The sequence below is a fragment of the Cnephaeus nilssonii genome, assembly GCF_951640355.1.
Source record: "Cnephaeus nilssonii genome assembly, chromosome: 12".
NCBI classification, from domain to species: Eukaryota; Metazoa; Chordata; class Mammalia; order Chiroptera; family Vespertilionidae; genus Cnephaeus; species Cnephaeus nilssonii.
The window spans coordinates 36,417,406-36,437,028 of record NC_137083.1 but is presented as its reverse complement, the minus strand read 5'-3'; the positions used below and the strand labels follow the sequence as shown (position 1 = coordinate 36,437,028).

General features: G+C 39.3%; 1 pseudogene across 1 annotated transcript; it reads left to right on the top strand.

Moving 5' to 3' along the window:
- Nucleotides 1-435: 435 nt before the first annotated feature.
- On the top strand, nucleotides 436-18,100 carry LOC307107889 (obg-like ATPase 1; annotated as a pseudogene). Its single transcript has 2 exons — nucleotides 436-511; nucleotides 17,442-18,100. The product of its transcript is annotated as an obg-like ATPase 1 (transcript).
- Nucleotides 18,101-19,623: the final 1,523 nt, after the last annotated feature.

Genomic DNA, 19,623 nt, shown 5'->3' with positions numbered 1-19,623 from the left:
TGGTTCAGCCAATCAAAGCGTAACATGCTAATGATATGCTAAGGCCGTTCAACCACTTGCTATGACATGTATTGACCATAGGGGGCAGACAGTCGACCGGTTGACCAATTACTATGATGTGCACTGACCACCAGGGGGCAGATGCTCCGACCGGTAGGTTAGCATGCTGTTGGGGTCCGGCTGATGGGGACTGAGCGAGATGGGCCAGACACACCCTGGAGCCCTCCCAATTACCTGGCTGGCCAACCTCCTGTGTCCCTCCTAGGCCCTGATCATGCTCTAGTGGGGTTCCTCGACCTGGCCTGCACCCTCTCTCAATTTGAGCTGAAGGACCCTCTCTCCCCACAAGTGCACGAATTTCATGCACCGGGCCTCTAGTAGGAAATATAAGGCCAAACAAATTCAATGGTAATCTTTTCAGCTTGTTATTGGTATATGGAGAGTTCGCCTTATGAAGAAAATTGGGATTTCTTAAAACCTAAATTATTCACAGTGAAGGAAAAGAAAGAAGGTTAGCATTTTCCTGATGTGGTTACAGAGGTTAGATCAAACTGAAAAAAAATGTAGTGGTTAGTTGGGCTAGCCTTTTTAATGGCTATTAAAAATGGCTATTTATCAACACTGCTGGAAGAATTACTGTCAAAAAGAACAATTTCGAAGGAAGATAGTGTATCCCCACACCTTGAGATTTGACAGTGTTGTCTCCACACAGAGGGATCCAGGTAAATGTTCATGTTTTGTTCTTAATGGGCAGTAAGACCGTTCTATTTGATTTTTCCCACCCAAACATGTCTCCTACTCGAATGAAAATACACACACACACACACACACACACACACACACACAATGCATGCAGACTGACAGAATTCAAACTGTTACCTGGGTTACAAGGAACACACTTAGTTTCCCTCCTAGAATAATTTAACCCTGATTACGCTAACAATTAAGTTAATCTCCAGAATTTGACATTTTCTGGAGATAACCATGAGATGTTTATAAACACTTTAAATGGTATATAATTTACATATTACTCTATAAAATTCGAGTGTATACTCTATAATTTTTTACACATAAATGTTAAAATGTGTCATTCTTATAGTTATTATGTTGACTGCCTCCTGGACTTTTTCTTAAATGTAATTAGTGGATTCAAATAAAAATTATGATTTATTGTTTGTATACTTTTATGCTTGCAAATCATTGTAGCATCATTCTTCAACACTCATCAACAAGAAGGCAATGCACAGGTTCACAAAGGATTCTCTTATAATTTTCATTAGAACACAAATCATGCCCATATGGCAAAGAGCTACATGATGCTACTAACAATAAATTGCTCTGAAGATACTGGAATATATCCCAAGTCATGTGTAATCAACTACTTCATCAAACATGATGATACAGAAAAACTATTCCAAAACCATTGAATTGTGGGGCAAAGGCTAACTGAAATTATTTAGTAAAATCTTGTGGGAAAGATTTGTTGAACCACCGAGTGCAAATTTTGACAGGTTGTGTGCTAATATGAAATGCCAGTGTGTGGTGACTTCGATTTAACAATCCCTGACTGGACCGCATCCTTTTTGAATGTCATGATAATATGGAAAATACTCATGAGCAGCGGTGCCCTGGGAAATGGGAGTTCTGAGACAGGTTTATAATGACTTTTGTCATATGTATGTTATGTTTATCCTCATATGATTTAATTTTATTTTTGTTTAAAAATGATTAAAAAGACAAATAAACTTCAAAACTTCATGAAGTGGACAGTCTTTTTTTCCTGAGAACTGCAAAATGGGGCAGAAGGCCAGAAGTTTTTATAGGATAGAGAATAAAGAACAAAGGAGAGGCAAGTGGAAAATATCTGATTGGCTGGGGCCACTTAAGTCAACCTTGTTTGGGGTGAGATGGTCCAGAGTGACAGAAAGCAGCACTGACACAAAGCAATAGAATTTATTAAGAAGCAAAGCAAGCAAATTTATTAAAGAAGCAAAGCAAGAATTTATTAAGAGTGTACTTGAGCCCAGCTAGTCTGGTTCAATGGTTGAGCATTGACCTATGAACCCGGAGGTCATGGTTCAATTCCTGGTTAGGGCACATACCCGGGTTGTGGGTTCGATCCCCAGCAGGGAGTGTGCAGGAGACAGCCGATCAATGATTCTCTCTCATCATTGATGTTCCTATCTCTCTTTCCTGCTCCCTTCCTCTCTGAAATCAATAAAAAATGGATTTTTTAAAAAAGGATGTACTTGGCATAAAGCACAAGTGGATAACTCAGCTAGTCTGAACACCCTGTCAGGAGGAGGTTCAAAGGGTTTTATGACCTTGCCCCTATAGGTTTCAAAGTTCCCCTGCCAGATATTTTGAGTAGCAGGCTAGGTTTCAAAGTCCCCTACTACATTGTTGTGGCTTATTTCAGGATGTTTGTGCATACATTTGGTCATCTTGTTTGGCAAGTCCTAAGACAGCTCAGGGGGTGAGATAACCCCCCTTTCCTCCTTTCCCCCTTTCCTACCTTAGTAGCTATCAATTCTGCCTAACAATCTTATCTTTCCTGCTGACAAGTTCTGTAACAGAGATAACATGAGCTTATTTGACTTTTAGTAGTTAGAATAAAAGATTATATTTAATTCTGATAACTCTAAAGACATGCCTGTTTTAATTAAACCAGCAAACTTACACTAAGCTTTATTTACTGAAGATTATTCTAGATCATGTGAACTTGAATAAAGGGAAAACAATCCATGCATTGAGGAGTACAGTGCCTCACCAGCAGGGGGGCACCGTTCCCAAGGGATTTGAGGCAGGGGAGAGTTAGGCTTTCCCATAAGTGCAGGCTGACTTAAATTTCTATTTGTGACTTGGGCCAGACCACGGGGGGCAGCCTCCATTTTATGTCTTGATCCAAATTATCTTGATAACTGCCCTTCTTGAGCAGGCGCTGTGGAGATATGGGAATGCTGACTGGTAAGAATTTTCACCCTTCGCTGGCGTGGCTTTTTCATTTTTTTTTTTTTCTAGGATTCCATCAGTAGGCTCCAGAGCAAGTGGGATTGAAAGTAGAAGATAGCCCTGCTATCTATCTACTAGAATTTGTAAAGGTTTTCCATTCTTTTTGTTGTTGTTAATCTTCACCCTAGGATATTTTTTCCATTGATTTTTAGAGAGTGGAAAGAAAGGGGAGAGACACAGAGAAACATTGATTGGTTGTCTCCCAGAGGCACCCTGACCAGGGCTGAGGATCAAGCCTGCAACTGAGGTATGTACACTTGATTGGAATCAACCCAAAATCCTTCAGTCTGAGGGCCGATTCTCCATCCACTGAGCCAAACCGGCTAGGGTAGTTTTCCATTAATTTTAATTTTACTTTTCTCTAACTGTTTAAGGGAATAACTAGTAGCAGTTTACTAAAGAATCAGTTAGAGTCCCATCAACCCTGGGAGGGGCCCACATGGGGGCATTTGATTGGTGTTCGCGGATTTGGCAAAAGCTTCTGAGACAATCTCTTTTCCAATGTCCTGGCTGATGGAAATGAGACACAATTTCTGGGCCAGGAATTTGATGATGGACCCTTAGGAGAGTGCAGTGGGAGAAGCCCAGGTATTTCAGGTTTCTGACCTGGGAGCCATTACAGTTGTAAGGCTGATAACTAGCTAGACCAGTGGTCGGCAAACTCATTTGTCAACAGAGCCAAATATCAACAGTACGATTGAAATTTCTTTTGAGAACCGAAAACCGACTTCTGCACATGGGCCACGAAGTTTCAACCGCACTGTATGTGTGGGTCCACACGTGGTATTTTCTGGAAGAGCCACACTCAAGGGGACAAGAGCCGCATGTGGCTCGCAAACCGCAGTTTGCTGACCAATGAGCTAGACTTTTGTTTACCATCTTGTATTCTCTTCAGAGTGGAAAGGCAATTCATCTAGAGGATTAATAGATTGTGAGTACTCAGGTGAAGGAGGATAGAGGGGAGTAGTAAGATCAGTCTTATAACTTTTTATTTATTTTTTAATTTACAATATTTTTAATACAGTTTAGACCAGCCTGCCTGGTTCATTGCAGCTCCTTCACCACCAAACCTGGGGGCAGGGACTGCTTCCCTTTCTCTGTCTGTAATGACCAAGATATAAAGGTATCTGCAGCATCAGACTATAAACTTCACAATGTCTTTTTTTTTTTTCCTTCTTTAAAATATGTTTTTATTGATTTGAGAGAGAGAGGAGAGGAAAGGGAGGGGGAGAGAGAAACATGGGTTGGGGATTGAGCCCACAATCCAGGCATGTACCCTGACTGGGAATTGAACCAGTGACCTTTTGGTGCATGGGACTACGCTCAACCAAGTGAGCCACATCGGCCAGGGCTCTTTAGTTTTCTGATCCTGACAGATTTGGCATCCTTTCTTCTAGCTGTGGTCCAGAAGTCCTTGATCTCCTCAATTTTGTGAGGCATGGCTACAGGCCCAGAGAGCACATAGCTGATACCTTACTATCCCCATATTCCTCTCTGTACCACCCAAAAGGCACTCACAACCAGTCTTATAGTCCTTTGTTTTAGGTATCTCTTGTTCAATATTTCATTAGTTTTGTGAGGTGAATCTTCCAATGTAGCTCTTTTGGCATTCTGAAGCCTTATGGAGGCGTCTGCATGCCAATTAAAATAGCTCTCCCATTCTGTTTGTTTTTTTAATTTGGGAGCCCTTGCTTTCAACTGCCTTTCTTAAATGAACAATCTTGTTTAATTGGAATGTTCCCCATAATGGCCACCGTAATTCTAAGTTGTCTTTGTAAGTTTTTGCCATTTTGGTAGATATTTACAGCTTTTGTTACCACAACTCTCAGACATAAAATAAGTAGGTATGCCAGAAGGTGAAGTGCTCAATTCTTTGAAATTTGAGGATCCCATTTAGTTAAGCCTTGGGTCTCTTTGGAGCCAAATTAATACCTGAGAGAAAGATGTGCCTCCTGGTTGAGACTTTTATGATGTTTTACGTTGTATTTCATTGCAAAAAAAATTCCTGACCAGCCGGTGTGGCCCATTGATCTATGATCCTCTAGTCTAGGAGGTCATAGTTGAATTCCTAATCAGGGCACAAGCCCAGTCCTCAGTGGGGAGTGTGCAGGAGGCAGCCGATCAATGTTTCTTTTTTTTTAAAATATATTTTATTGATTTTTCACAGAGAGAAAGGGAGAGGGATAGAGAGCAAGAAACATTGATGAGAGAGATACATCGACCAGCTGCCTCCTGCACACACCCCACCAGGGATGTGCCCGCAACCAATGTACATGCCCTTGACCGGAATCGAACCTGGGACCTTTCAGTCCACAGACCGACGCTCTATCCACTGAGCCAAACCGGTTTCGGCCCGATCAATGTTTCTATATCTCTCTTCCTCTCCCTCCCTCTCTGAAATCAATAAAAATATATTTTTTAAAAATGAAAATGTTCCTGAAGGTGACCTAATGTTACTCTAACCCTTCTGTGACCAATTTATCCCAGTCTGCAAGTCTTAGAGTTAAGTGGACTGTGTTTTAACAGTTTTTCAGTGCTGGACCTGTACCCAACAATTTTGCAGCTTTGGCTTAAGAGATTCCCATTAGAAATAAATCTACTATTCCTTTCATGAGATTTCCTTGATGGCTTTTAATAATCTGATTTGTGTCTACTTAGATTTTTATCTTGATAGTCAAAACAATGAATTTATTGTCTTAAAAATTCCCCTAGTCCCTCAGAGGTTTATGCTGTGGACTTACCTTAAAGCTTTGTAAGTCTTCTGCCAACCATTGTGGTCCCCCAATATAACAACCCAAGAGCCTTTCTTGGACTCCATATCCTTTCTGGAAACTTCACACACCTCAGAACTTTTTGGGGGAAGTGAGGAGAATCCCACCTGCCTCTGAGGAAGGAGTGATTACTCATGAGATATCTGTAGAAAGTACCATTATTCTGATCAGATCATTGAACAGAATATTTACCATTATACTTTTATATTTTTTAAATCTTTGAGGTATCCTATCTACTAAAAGGGTAATATGCAAATTGACCATCACTCCAATATACAAGATGGCCTCACGCATGTGGTCAAAGATGGCCACCCCCATGTGGACACAAGATGACTGCCACAAGATGGCCAGCAGGGGAGGGAAGTTGTGGGCAATCAGGCCAGTAGGGGAGGGCAGTTGGGAGGGACCAGGCCTGCAAGGGAGGGTAGTTGGGGGGGACCAGGCTGGCAGAGGAGGGAAGTTGGGGCCAAACAGGCTGGCAGCAGAGTGGTTAGGGGGTGATCAGGCTGGCAGCCAGAAGCAGTTACGGGCAATAAGGCAGGCAGGCAGGTGAGCAGTTGGGAGTCAGCAGTCCTGGATTGTGAGAGGGCAGTCAGGCTTGGCTGAGGGACACCCCTCCCCGTGCATGAATTTTGTGCACCGGGCCTCTAGTAACTTACAAAATTTGTTTCACAGTAGACTCAACTTCTTCATCTCATGCTAATGTTATAAAAATTGCACTCATCCCACACTATTATAATCAATATAAAATCCATACTAAGATTTTAATGAGTGATTAGAGTTTTTCAAGTGAAAAGGGTAAAAGGATAGCAACTATAGATATAATCCATGTTTGTTTTATTTACAGTTCTCACTTGATAATTGTGGAGACAGCAGTGACTCCAAATTATTGAGGTTTTTGTTTTTATGAGGATATGAGCAAATATAAGGCAAGTTTGTTTTTTGTCATATGTCATTTTCCTTTTCTGTTAGCACGTTGTCTATCATAATAGGGTAATAACACCAAGGTCATTGTTAATATTCTTCAGCAAGCTCATATTTTTAATGTTTTTTTTTCTTCATTACTCAAATATTATAAATAAGTACTAAATTACAATTTCACTAATTTATCCACAGTCTGTTTTCAAAGATGGGGATATGTGGCTAATAAAATTATGACTTGCTCACTTCACATTAAACTCTTATATTTGAAAATTTGTTTGAACTTCACATATTTAAAAGAATTTCATAGATGCTAAGTAAATATTATAGCTTTCCTATTCTATTAAGTATTTAAAAATAATTGAAGATAAATATTTGTATTTATTTGATTATTTTTCCTGTGGAGAAGCAAAGTAAAAAAGATATCCAGTATTTCTAGATATCCTAATCCAGGGGACAAAAATGATAATTTCAAAAATTACCTAAAACATGCTTACATTTAAAAGATGCTTGGAGGCAGAGAACATACTCATTCTAGTCCTCTTGCCTATGATGGCCTCACATCAACCTTGTAGTTGTTTTCCTCCTACTCTGCTCTGCTCAAACCACAAATTTCTTCAAAATTTAGTACTCTGTGCATGTTGGTTGACAGCGACCCAATAAAACGAGACACACACCAAAGCCTGTGATCAGTTCAGCAGAAATGAACACTTAACACACCATTAAGTCAGCCATTAAGGCCACCCTTTTTTCTCTGCTTCGCTGCTGCCTAACATGCCAGGCACAGGAACCTGAAGTGCTTCCAGGGAGAGGCCCAGCACAGCAGCAGAGCCATACCTTCAAAGAGCCCATAACAGCTCGGAGGGCGGTTGCTAGGATGGGAAGCAGCTGGCCGCCCTTAATGATCCCTGATTCTGTTTGAGAGCAAAGTTCAAAAAGAAAAATGTACACACCAGTAGGATAATGAGTAGAAAACAAATATTTAGATACATCTTTTCTTTCCCTTCGTGTTACCAAATGCTCTGAGTGCTTTCTATGTGATTATATATGACTTAAGAGATATACATTCCCCACAAGCTGTGTTTTGTGTGTGTGTGAAAATATACCCAAGATGGTTTTCCCCCCATAGTCACTATAACACAGAGTCTATAGTAATTTGATAAATGAAGCAATAAAATTAAAAATTACTTATAGTGTTAAGCTACTTCCCTGCCACTAGGTGAAGCACTTTCTATGATTTCATTTATTAAATGTTCACCAAAAATCATTTTTTATTTTAAAAATTAGGGAATTATGTTTCAAAGATATTGAGTATGTTTATCTGAATTACCACAACTAATAAGAACTAACTGGAGTATTAAAATAAGGTCTGAAGCATCTATAAATCACATAGCATCTGTATATCTATATTTCAAATTTGTCATTTAATATAGCTATAGATCAAGTTGATTTGTTTGCTGAGATTGGGTTCTAAATATCTATAAGTATATCACATTTGAAATCGAACTCTGGTGATTTAATCACTCATTTGCAACTTTATACCTATATTTTACATACCATACAATTAGCCCATTTAAAGTATACTATTCAATGGTATTTACTATATTCACCGCATTATTCAACTATCACCACATCAATTTTAAAACATTTGACCACATCAAAAAGAAACTGCGTATCCTTCTGCAATCATCCCACCATTTCCCACAACCCCACAACCCAGTCTTACATATCATTAATCTCCAGTCTCCACAGATTTGCTTCTTCTAGACATTTTGCATAAATGCATTTTAAAAATATGTAGTCTTTTGTGGCTGGTTTCTTTCACTTAGCATAATGCTTTCAAGGTTCATTTATGCTGTTGCATGTATCAGTACTTCATTTCCTTTTATTGTTTAACTCAGGGGTCCTAAAACTTTTTAAACAGGAGGCCAATTCACTGTCCCTCAGACCGTTGGAGGGCCAGACTATAGTTTAAAAAAAAACTATGAACAAATTCCTATGCACACTGCACATATCTTATTTTGAAGTAAAAAAACAAAATGGCAAAAACACCCGCATGTGGCCCGTGGGCTGTAGTTTGAGGACACCTGGTTTAACTAGATGCCCAGTGCACAGGGGTGGGGGGCTGGGGGGTATCCCTCAGCCCAGCCTGCACCCTCTCCAATCTGGGACCCTACCTGGATTGGGCCTAAACGGACAGTCGGACATCCCTCTCACAATCCAGGACTGCTGGCTCCCAACTACTCGCCTGCCTGCCTTCCTGATTGCCCCTAACCGCTTCTACCTGCCAGCCTGATCACCCCTAACCACTCCCCTGCCAGCTTGATTGATGCCTAACTGCTCCACTGCCAGCCTGTTTGCCCCTAACTGCCCTCCCCTGCAGGCCTGGTCATCCCTAACTGCCCTCCCCTGCAGGCTTGATTGCCCCCAACTGCCCTCCCTTACAGGCCTGGTCCCTCCCAACTGCCCTCCCCTGCTGGCCTGATCAACCACAACTGCCTTCCCTTGCAGACCTGGTCCTTCCCAACGGCCCTCCCCTGCTGACCATCTTGTGGTGGCCATCTTGTGTCCACATGGGGACAGTCATCTTTGACTACATGGGGGCAGCCATCTTGTGTGTTGAAGTGATGGTCAATTTGCATATTACTCTTTTATTAGGTAGGATAATATTGTTCCATTGCATGGGTATGCCACATTTTGTTTTTCCATTTATCAGCTGGTGGACATTTAGGTTGTTTCCACTTTTTGCCTATTGTGAATAGTGCTGATAGGAATATTCATATACAAATATTTGTTTAAATATTTAAATACCCATTTTTCCCATTTCTCTTGAGTACTCATATAAACTCCAAATTTATTTTGAAGGAACTGTTGAACTACTCTTTCATTCCTGATTCTAGTAATTTGACTCTTCTCTTTTTTCTTGGTCAATCTAGTTAAATATTTATCAGTTTGGTTATTTCTTTCAAAGAATCAACTTTTGATTTTGTTGATATTTTTCTCTATCATTTTTCTATTATTTCTCTCATTAATTTGTGTTCTAATACTTATCTTTATTATTTCTTGCTTGCTTGTTTGCTTCAAGTCTAGTTTGTATCTGAAGATGGAAATTCAATATGTATTTTTGAATGAATAAGTAAAAATGTTAAGTGTTTGTTTACATGACTAACTTCTCATAGTCTGGATTCAACCTTCTAGAAATCAGGAACTGTGAGTTAATTTAACTTTGTCTCAATTGCCTATTATTGTCTTTGGCTCAAACTACTACTAAAAATAGGATAAAATATTGCAAATACATTTTCAAATGCATTGAAAAACTAACAAGAAAATATGGGATAATCAAGACAAAAATCTAAATTAAAATAGGAAATGAGAGACAGGTAAGCAATGGAGCATTTTCACCTTGATAGTATCAGGCAAGGAAAAGTAAATTGAGCTTTAGTTTATATCGACTTAAGAAGTAAAACAAAATATTTTCCAAGATAGGAAATGTAATAGGGTACTCAATGTTGATCAATAAACTTAATATAAACCTACTTCCCAAGGTTACAATAAGGAAATTGCCCATCACCAAGGGGAAAACATATGGTACAAATGCATCTGGATAGTGTTCAAAGCATGCTAAGATAAATGTATACTTGGTCATACAAACACATCTGGCAAAACTATGAAGACAAGCAAGGAAATAATTATCACTAAATTTATGGTAATACTTTCTCCGAGCAGAAATAGAAGGAGATGGGATCAAATAAGGACACATGGAGACTTTAAAGAATATAGCAAAGATGTTTTCATAAACTAGATGGGACAGAGAATCTGATGGGCACCAGAATGCAAATGGCCATCATATCATTATTCTATATATCATACATGTTTTAAACAAATATTCTTTAATATTTGACCATACTTTAAGAGTAAAAAACAAATATAAATGGCAGAAATTACATAGATCATTTTTCAAATGAAATAAAGCCTAGAGACATTGAATAACTAGCTCAAGGGTAAACAACTTGTTAATCCAATCAGGACTAAGCCATATTTTCTTTAATAAGTAGCTATAAACTTTTTTAAGAGCCATCTACAAAATAGTATAACTTTAACACTAGAAAAACAATTTTAAATATCAATAATGTATTTGATCAGAATCTGCTTATTGTAACAAGTTTTTACATTAATTCTTATTCTTATTAAGTCTTCTAAAAAGCATGGCTACAATAATGTGCACTAAAATGTATCTATTGTAGCTCATTTGCTGCATATTTATAGTTTCAGGTTACTTTTCCTATGGAACAAAACACTCTTGAAAAATGTATTCTACTCTCTTTAGTTGTCAATATTTCTAACTTTTATTACTAGAAAAATAGTAAAAATTAATATATCATAATTATATCATCAAAAATGAACATAATCCCTTTGTGTAGTTAAAAAAAGAATATATAAACACATATATGAATAATTGCACATATACATTTTTTTCTTTGTAAGGAATCACAAGAATCTGGAAAAATTTTTGTTATTTTACCATAGTTTATAAAGAGTGGTTTTAGTAGGCCTTGGATAGTTAAAGAAATCCTATATAATAAAAGGGTAATATGCAAATAGACCAAATGACAGAACAACTGAACAACCAATCAAAGGGCAAAATGCTAATGATATGCTAAGGCTGCTCAACTGCTCACTATGATGTACACTGACCACCAGAGGGCAGATGCTCCCGACCGGAAGGTTAGTTTGCTGCTGGGGTATGGCCTATCGGGACTGAGTGAGATGGGCCAGACATGCCCTGGAGTCCTTCCTCGGTCCCTCCGTGCTTGATCATGTACCAGTGGGGTCCCTCAGCCTGGCCTGAGCCCTCTCCCAATCCGAGACCCCTCGGGGGATGTCAGAGAGCCAGTTTCAGTCCAATTCTGCAGGCCACTCCCCTTGGAATGGTGCCAGACACAGAGCTCCTGATCTGGACTGATTGGGCATGAGCCTACAGCAGACACAGTAGGCCAGGATGAGCAGGAGTAGCAGATAGGAGCTGCAGGTGGCATTGGACTGTGGGTTTCGGCCTGATCCCTGCAGGCCACCCAGAGGGACCCCACCTGTGCACAAATTCATGCGCTGGGCCTCTAGTAAGTCATAAAGAAAAACAGGCAAAGCTGATGCTGCATTAAATGATGAATAGTTGTCAAAGTCTGCTTCCTGGTCCAGCACCTCATTATCACCTGGGAGCCTGTTAAAAATGCAAATTAAGCAATTTGTGTTTTAATGAGCCCTCAAGGTGTTTCTGATGTAACATATGAGAATCACTGGTCTACCATTTAGTCAAGGCTGAGAACAATGGACTCTGGGGTTGAAATTTTCAAGAATATATTAGAATCTTGTAAAGAAATTTTAACAAATGCTAATATCTAGGATCTACTTCAAACCAATTTAAGGTCTCTGGGGGTAAAATCTGGACATTGATGCTTTAAAAAAAAAAAAAAAAAAAAAAAAAACAACTTCCCAGATCCCTGGCTGACATTGTTCAGTGGTTACAATGGCATCCCATGCACTGGAGGGTCTTGGGTTTGATTCCTGATCAAGGGCATGGACCTGGGTTGCAGGTTGGTTTCCGCCCCCAGTTGCAGAGGGTTTGGAGGCAACCAGTCCATGTCTCTCACATAGATATTTCTCTCCCTCTCTCTCTCTCCTCTCTCTCTGTCTGTCTCTTTCTCTCCCTCCCCTCTCTGCCCCCTTCCCCTTCCCTTTCACTCTCTCTAAAAATGAATAATACATAAATTAATTAATAACAAAACTTCCCAGATGTTTTTTATGTATATCCAGTGGTGTGAAACATTCCTCTGATGGCCATTAGATGGTTTAGCTGTGCTTCTCACAGTCTTTAGTTCATAATGTGGACAACAATACAGTGTAAATGAAGGATATGGATATTTCAAGCTCATTAGTCTGTCCTTAAGAAACACTTTGGTCATGTTGTGTGGAAACAAATCTAGTCCTTTCTGAGAACATTTAAAAATTTTTAAACTAATATATTGACTTCTGGGTTTTTGTCATGCACTCAATTAATATAAATGTGGCCCAAGTTGGATCCCAAAAGGTCTTATTTACTTCATGGTGACATTCCTACATTCCCTGTGTTTGTAATGATTAAGAAACAAAGTGCTTTCAAAGCACACATATGGTCCTTGTCGTTTAAGTAGTTCTTCATAATTGTTAATGTTACTATTTTCATCTTGGCTTCCAAATTCTTATTTAATTCCCCACATGCACACTAAGAGAGCAGTGAAAAAATTGTGAATATCTATATCTATTAATCGATCAATAGACAAAAGAGATTGCTGTATATCCCTTGTGTCTTTTCCCTATTTTAGGTACATTAAATACATTGTAAAGTTTTCCTTTTAAGCTCAATCATCTTTCCTTTTCAGTTTAATTTTGAGAAGTAAAAATCCAAAAGAAATTTTTGACAATAAATGCTACCAAGGCAGGTGGACATCAGCATTTGTTAAAATTTCTCCAGGTGATTCCAGTGTGTCACTAAGATTTCAGAACCCTCTTCTAGCGTTCATAGTTTCCAATTCTTGCTACGTACTAGAATTACCTCTGAAAGCTTTAAAAGTATTTCTTCTTTAAACCCACTCTTAAAAATTCTGATTTAAGTTCTGGAGGTTTTAATGTGCAGCCCGGGTGGAAAGTTGCGACTCTAGACTAGTGATTCTCAGCCTGAGTCAGAAACACCAGGGTGCCCGTTAAAACTCTTCAGGCATTAGGAGAGGAGACAACTGGTAATAGACTTCCTGCCAGCCAAGCAACAGAAACAGAAAATGGGAATTACTTCTTATATGTGCCCGGTTGCTGATTCTAATTTCAAATCATGAAACTATATGTGAAAAAAATAATATAGATTGCAGTAGTCCCATAAATGGGGGAATCTGCAAAGCAGAGCAAGAACTTGAATAGTGTATAAGGAAAAATTTGTTTTCCAGTGGAATATATGTCTATAGCTCTCTAGACTGAGTATTATCTGATTCGATTCTATCGAAGCTATTTTACAACTCTGTAAATTGTAGATAGCTGATAGTGTTAATGGCAAAACAGCACTAGTTGTTAGACCTCAGCCCTTGAGTTCTGGCTAAGAAAGAAGTCAGAGCCAATACTCAAATACAAATGAAAGTTTATTTAAAATCAGAGACAGAAGAAGTGAGCTGTAGAAGAAGGGAGCCAGCTGAGCTGTGTGGACTCAGGAAACAAGTTACAGAGATGAAAGAAGGACCCTTGGAACTTAGGAGAAATAAAGGCAAAGGGAATGTGCCTGGGAGAAGGAGAGGGCATAAAGCATGGGCCTGAGAGAGAGACCACATTCATGCTCACTGGGCCCTTCAGGAGGTCTCAGGAGAGGATCTTAATAGAATATTCACCAGCTTTCCACCTGTGTCTCCTCAGGGCTGTGGTCTCCACTGATTGGTTGGCACCAAGGCAAGGGATCATTAGTCATCACAGCTGGTCCAATGTCAGCCATGGCATCACCCCACCTGACTTTGCTGCTTTTCTGGGCCTGGAGCTGAAACACAACTTCATGAGGCCTAGATGTTACCTAGAGTTGGATATAAACTCTGTCTTTGTGGTCAACAGACCTGAGGCTTGGCTTTTTTCCTAACATTATTTGATGTGCACCAGAGCCTTGTTGTCCTGGGGGCTTAATGCTTAAGGGAGTGGTGGTGTGTGGGAGTTTTATGAGCCTTTTCTTTAGCCCCCTTGTTCCTCGTGTAGGGGGCTCTACTGCATGACTAGTGATATACCATGGGAGGAAAGGTCAGGGGAGGGTCTGGACCACCGGACCAGCAACCTGAAAGGTCATGGGGTTAAACTGCATGACCAGCCATATGCTAAGGGAGGGAAGTTCACCCTGGGGGTGAGGTCACGCCCTACAATTGTCCATTGCTAGGCACCCAGGTCTTTCCACCCAGGCGGGTGAACTTTGGTACCTGGCCTATAGTTCCTACTCTGCTCTTGTCTGTCTAACTGCCTACTGTTCATTAGCAATGCAAATGACTGTCTGTAGACATGCAAATTCTGTCTGAAAGAGGTTTTATTGACTTCCCTCCTCCATTATAGAAAAAACTACTTTTCCTTCCATTTGCACAATCATTTAATTATAAATGTGTCTGTTTTTCCACTTCTCCTTTTAACCGGTTGCTATACCTCACTAGTTTCATTAGGCTTGTAGATAAAAAAAAAGGGGCCACATACTGAACCTGACAAGCTCAGGGGAGGCCTGCATGGTGAGCCTTATAAACTCAGACTCCTAAGTGACCACACAGGGTGGTCTGAATTTAAAACTTCCTAACTAAAAGTGAGTCACCACAGGTAATCATGACCTAGGCCAGTATCTTCCTTGACCAAAGTCAATCTTTACCTTAATTGATCCTGAATATTGTCTTTTTTGTACCTAAAATAACATATACCTTTGAAATGTCAGAGCAATCCTCTTTTTTTCCATATCCCTCGGGGCACAATCTCCACCAGAACTGGAGGCCACAGAACCTCTCATTGTTATCTTGTTTTCCCACATAGCATCTCTATGTGCTATAAATGTTAATTGTTAACTATTCTATGCCCACCAATGTAAACGAAGTATGTTTGTATCTGTTTTACTTTTTATCCAATCCCAGAGATTTCCCCAATTTGCTTTCTTCTGCCTCCCTAATCTATCACTAATCGATTTCATGTAACCCCCTTTGATTATAAAATAAGGTGCAAAACTGCCACTCTCTGGAGCATTTTCTCAATCCGTTGAGTTTTTGCTTCCTTGCAATTATCATCAATTTGGCTCAAATAAACTCATAAATATTCTCTACAGGTTTGGATGTTTTTTTCCATTGACAGGTTTAATAAAGTTAGCACATGTTCACTTTATATCTCTGGGTGATTTGATTTTACCACTTTAAAAAAGTGATTTTTTAATAATATAAGAGTTTTGGTTATTTTAATCCTTCAAATAAGAATAGCTGCTAGCAAGAGGCATTTTTTCAAAGGAACATTTGAGCTAATAATTTCATTTGCATCAGTTTGGTTTTGCTTGAAAATATTTGATACTAGAGGCCCGGTGAACGACATTCAGCCTGGGAGCCCTCGGGGGAGCGGGCCTAAGCTGTCAGTTGGACATCCTTAGCACATCTTAATGATGTAATATGCAAATGGTCGTTACACTGTGAAGCATAATGACCGACTGAGTAAAGACCAGATCACGGATCAGCAGGATGGTAGGGCAGCAAGCTACAAGCAGGCAAGGGAGAGCTACATGAGGGGGCAGGGCAGAAGCTATGGGGGAGGGAGGGCCGAGGGAGCTACAGGAGGGCGGGGCAGCGTGCAGAGAGCTACTGGAGGGCGGTAGCAAGCTACTGGTGAGCTAGTGGCACATGGATTTGTGAGCACAGCTACTAGTTTTATATATTACTAAAGATTTTTTTTTCTAAAGAAAATATCATGAGGAACCACCAGGTGGCAAAGCAGCACTTGTGATACCAAATATCAAGAAAGGCCTGAAATTTGTTGTTCAGTGTCACAGTAACTGAAATGAAGATGTTCACTGGATTCTGTAACATTTTCAAAATTTGCTCTTATTCAAACGACACTATCTGCAGTTAGCATTCTCAAGGAAAATCAGTGTTTCACAATAGACTTTGAAAATCAGCACAGAAACCTGAAAACATTGATTTGAGCCATCTATTCTGAAATCAGAGCTACTTTTATTTTTTGAATGACTTTTTTATATGAAACAAAATTCTCAAGTTGAAAAGGACTTTAGATGTCATCTAGACCAAGATTTTTCTTTATACTGAAGCTGATTTTTAAATATTTTGATCATTAATTATCCAAGCTGCTATTAAACATTTTCACTTAGAGAAAGTGCAGTCTCACAAGGCAGCATAACCATACTGTTGCCACTTTTTAATTAGAGAAGTTTTATATAAATACAGAGAAAGATATAATTAACCTCCACTTACACACTATTCAAAATTTTTAAATATATTAACCCTTAGCCAATTCATTTTTTAGTTTTTAAAGCTTTCAAAATATTTCAATTGGAATCTATAATAATAAAAGTGTAATATGCTAATTAGACCGGAAGACCTTCCGGATGAAGCCGGGGCTGCCAGGGAAGCCTGGGTCCTGGGTGCCAGAGGGAAGCCGGTGCCGGCAGCCAGGGGAAGGAAGGCCTACTCTTGCAGGAATTTCGTGCATTGGGCCTCTAGTAAAAATATAAATGTGATCATAATATGTAACCATACCCCTCCCTCTTCTTGCCCCAGCCTTCCTTTCCAGACAAATTCAGCCTAAAAATCATATGGGAAAAGTGTAAGGCACATACCAGTAAAAGGACTAGAGGGTGAGGGTGGGGGACACAGTGGCCCAAACAGGGAAAAACTAGAAGGAACCCAAGGTGTTAAATTGGAATTTAAAATATTGGTGTGAATTCTGGTTTTCAAGATAGATAGATGAATGGACAGACATCCAAAGAGACATAAACATATGAGTTTAGTGGTAATAGTAATATGTGTGTATATAGATACACAATCAATCTTGGTTATTTGCAGATTCTTCACTTGCAAATTCACCAACTCACTCAAATTTATTTGTAATCTAAAAATTAAAATCGCGCTCTCTCCTTCTTCCTCCTTGCCTCCCACTGCTGGTAGGACCCCTCTGCTGCGCCCTCTGAAACCCTGTGTCATTGCTCGCCTGCAGCAGGATGCCCCCCTAAAACGGGAGATGATGCAATTACACCACCCTCAATCATTGGAAGATTGGGAACCTCCTTGAAAATTGGTATTGTTGGGAAATCTACTTTCTTCAGTGTACTAACCAATAGTCAGGCTTCAGCAGAAAACTTCCCTTTCTGCTCTGTTGATCCTAATGAGAGCAGAGTACCTGTGCCAGATGAAAGGCTTGATTTTCTTTGCCAGGACCCCAAGCCAGCAAGCAAAATTCCTGCCTTCCTACTAGTAAATGTAGTGGGTATTGCTGATCTTGTAGAAGGAACTCACAATGGACAAGGTCTGGGAAATGCCTTCTTATCTCGTATTAGTTCCTGTGATGGCATCTTTCAACTAACACGTGCTTTTGAAGATGATGATATCAGCATGTTGAAGGAAGTGCAAATTCTATTCGAGATATAGGAATAATGCACCAAGAGCTTCAGCTTAAATATGAAGAAATGATTGGGCCCATAATAGATAAACTAGAAAAAGTGACTGTGAGAGGAGGAGATTAAAAAACTAAAACCTGAATGTGACACAATGTGCAAAGTCAAATCCTTAGCCCATTTTAAACAGGTTTCGTTTGTTTTTAGAAAATTGTGTTTTAAATGGAGAACTCTGAATTCCCAAACTTCAGAGAAAAGATAATCATGACTCAAAATTCTAAAGGAAAAAAATATTTCATGATCTTTCAAGGTAGAAAAAAGGGATATATCTAAAACATGTCATGATGTTCCATACAAATGTGTCTATAATATGTTAACACTTTCCCCCTTCTCCATCTGAAAACAAACCAAAAATCAAAAGTAAATTCACAAAGTATATTTTCAGTGGAATTATGAGATAGATCCTATGGACTCCATTTGGATAAAGACTCTCAAACTAAACTAAGTCAGAAAAAAAGTAGGACAAATGAAAGTGCTAAAATGTAGCATAAAAGGTACCTTTTAGAAAGTATATGCTTTTTATTTTATTTTAACAAAATGACAGAAAAGTTTCAATGTAAATGAATAGAAAACTTATTTTAGGAAAAACGCAGTGAAAAGACGACCATTAAATTATGTGTCCATGGGGGAGTTCTAGGGAATCTGGTGAAAAGGAGGCAGAAGCAGAGTGAAGCTACCATGGAAAGACAGAACTGCTGCTAGTTAAATGTGAGATTACCGCGCCTCTGACCATGTACACAGCGTAGGAAGCAGAAAGGAGAAACCTTCCAGGTTCTCCAACCTGTACACAGCGTAGGAAGCAGAAAGGAGAAACCTTCCAGGTTTGAGGTGTTGAAGAACAGATGTTGGAGACGGCAGAGCAATTAGTAATTTAGGGGGAAACCCCAGAAGCAAGGGAACAACAAAAAGGGTAAGCCTCCAAATCATTAGTATGAATTGCCCAAATCCTTGATACTCTATGGAGCCAGGATATTAAAAATAAATAAATAAATAAATAAATAAATAAATAAATAAATAGCGTTAGTATGTAAAGTTGAAATAACTGAGCAGAGATATTCGCTGTTGAATACTGTGGGAGAGCCAGATTCTTCAGTTTGATTCTAAGCATATTACAATTTTAAAAAATTCCTCAAAAACAAAGAGAATCCAGATTCACTGCAAAGTATTATCTAAAGAGCTTATACATTCAACCAAAAATTATTAGACTGGCAAAGACACAGGGAAATTTGACCCACACTTAGGAAAAGTTAGCAACCTCAGAAAGGTTCTAGACCAGTGATTCTCAACCATTTTAATGCCGCGACCCTTTCATACAGTTCCTCATGTTGTGGTGACCCCCAACCATAAAGTTATTTTCGTTGCTACTTCATAACTGTAATTTTGCTCCTGTTAATGAATTGTAATGCAGTGGTTCTCAACCGCTAGCAGGGTCACCTAAGACCATCTGAGAACACAGATATTTACATTATGATTCATAACAGTAGCAAAATTGCAGTAGATATAGTAAACAAAGCAGCTATTATCAATGTATTCAAATAATTAAATGAAAATATTATGATTGTTACCATCATAACCAGCTAGTTAATATTAATAATAGTGAGAGAGCAAAGGGGAGGCCAGACATTATAAGGATGGTCATCTGGGCAGCTTCACCAGGAAGCTCCAGGCTTCACACTCCCCAGGGAACCACTGGCCCATTCCCTGCAGATCACTGGGGGGAGGGGT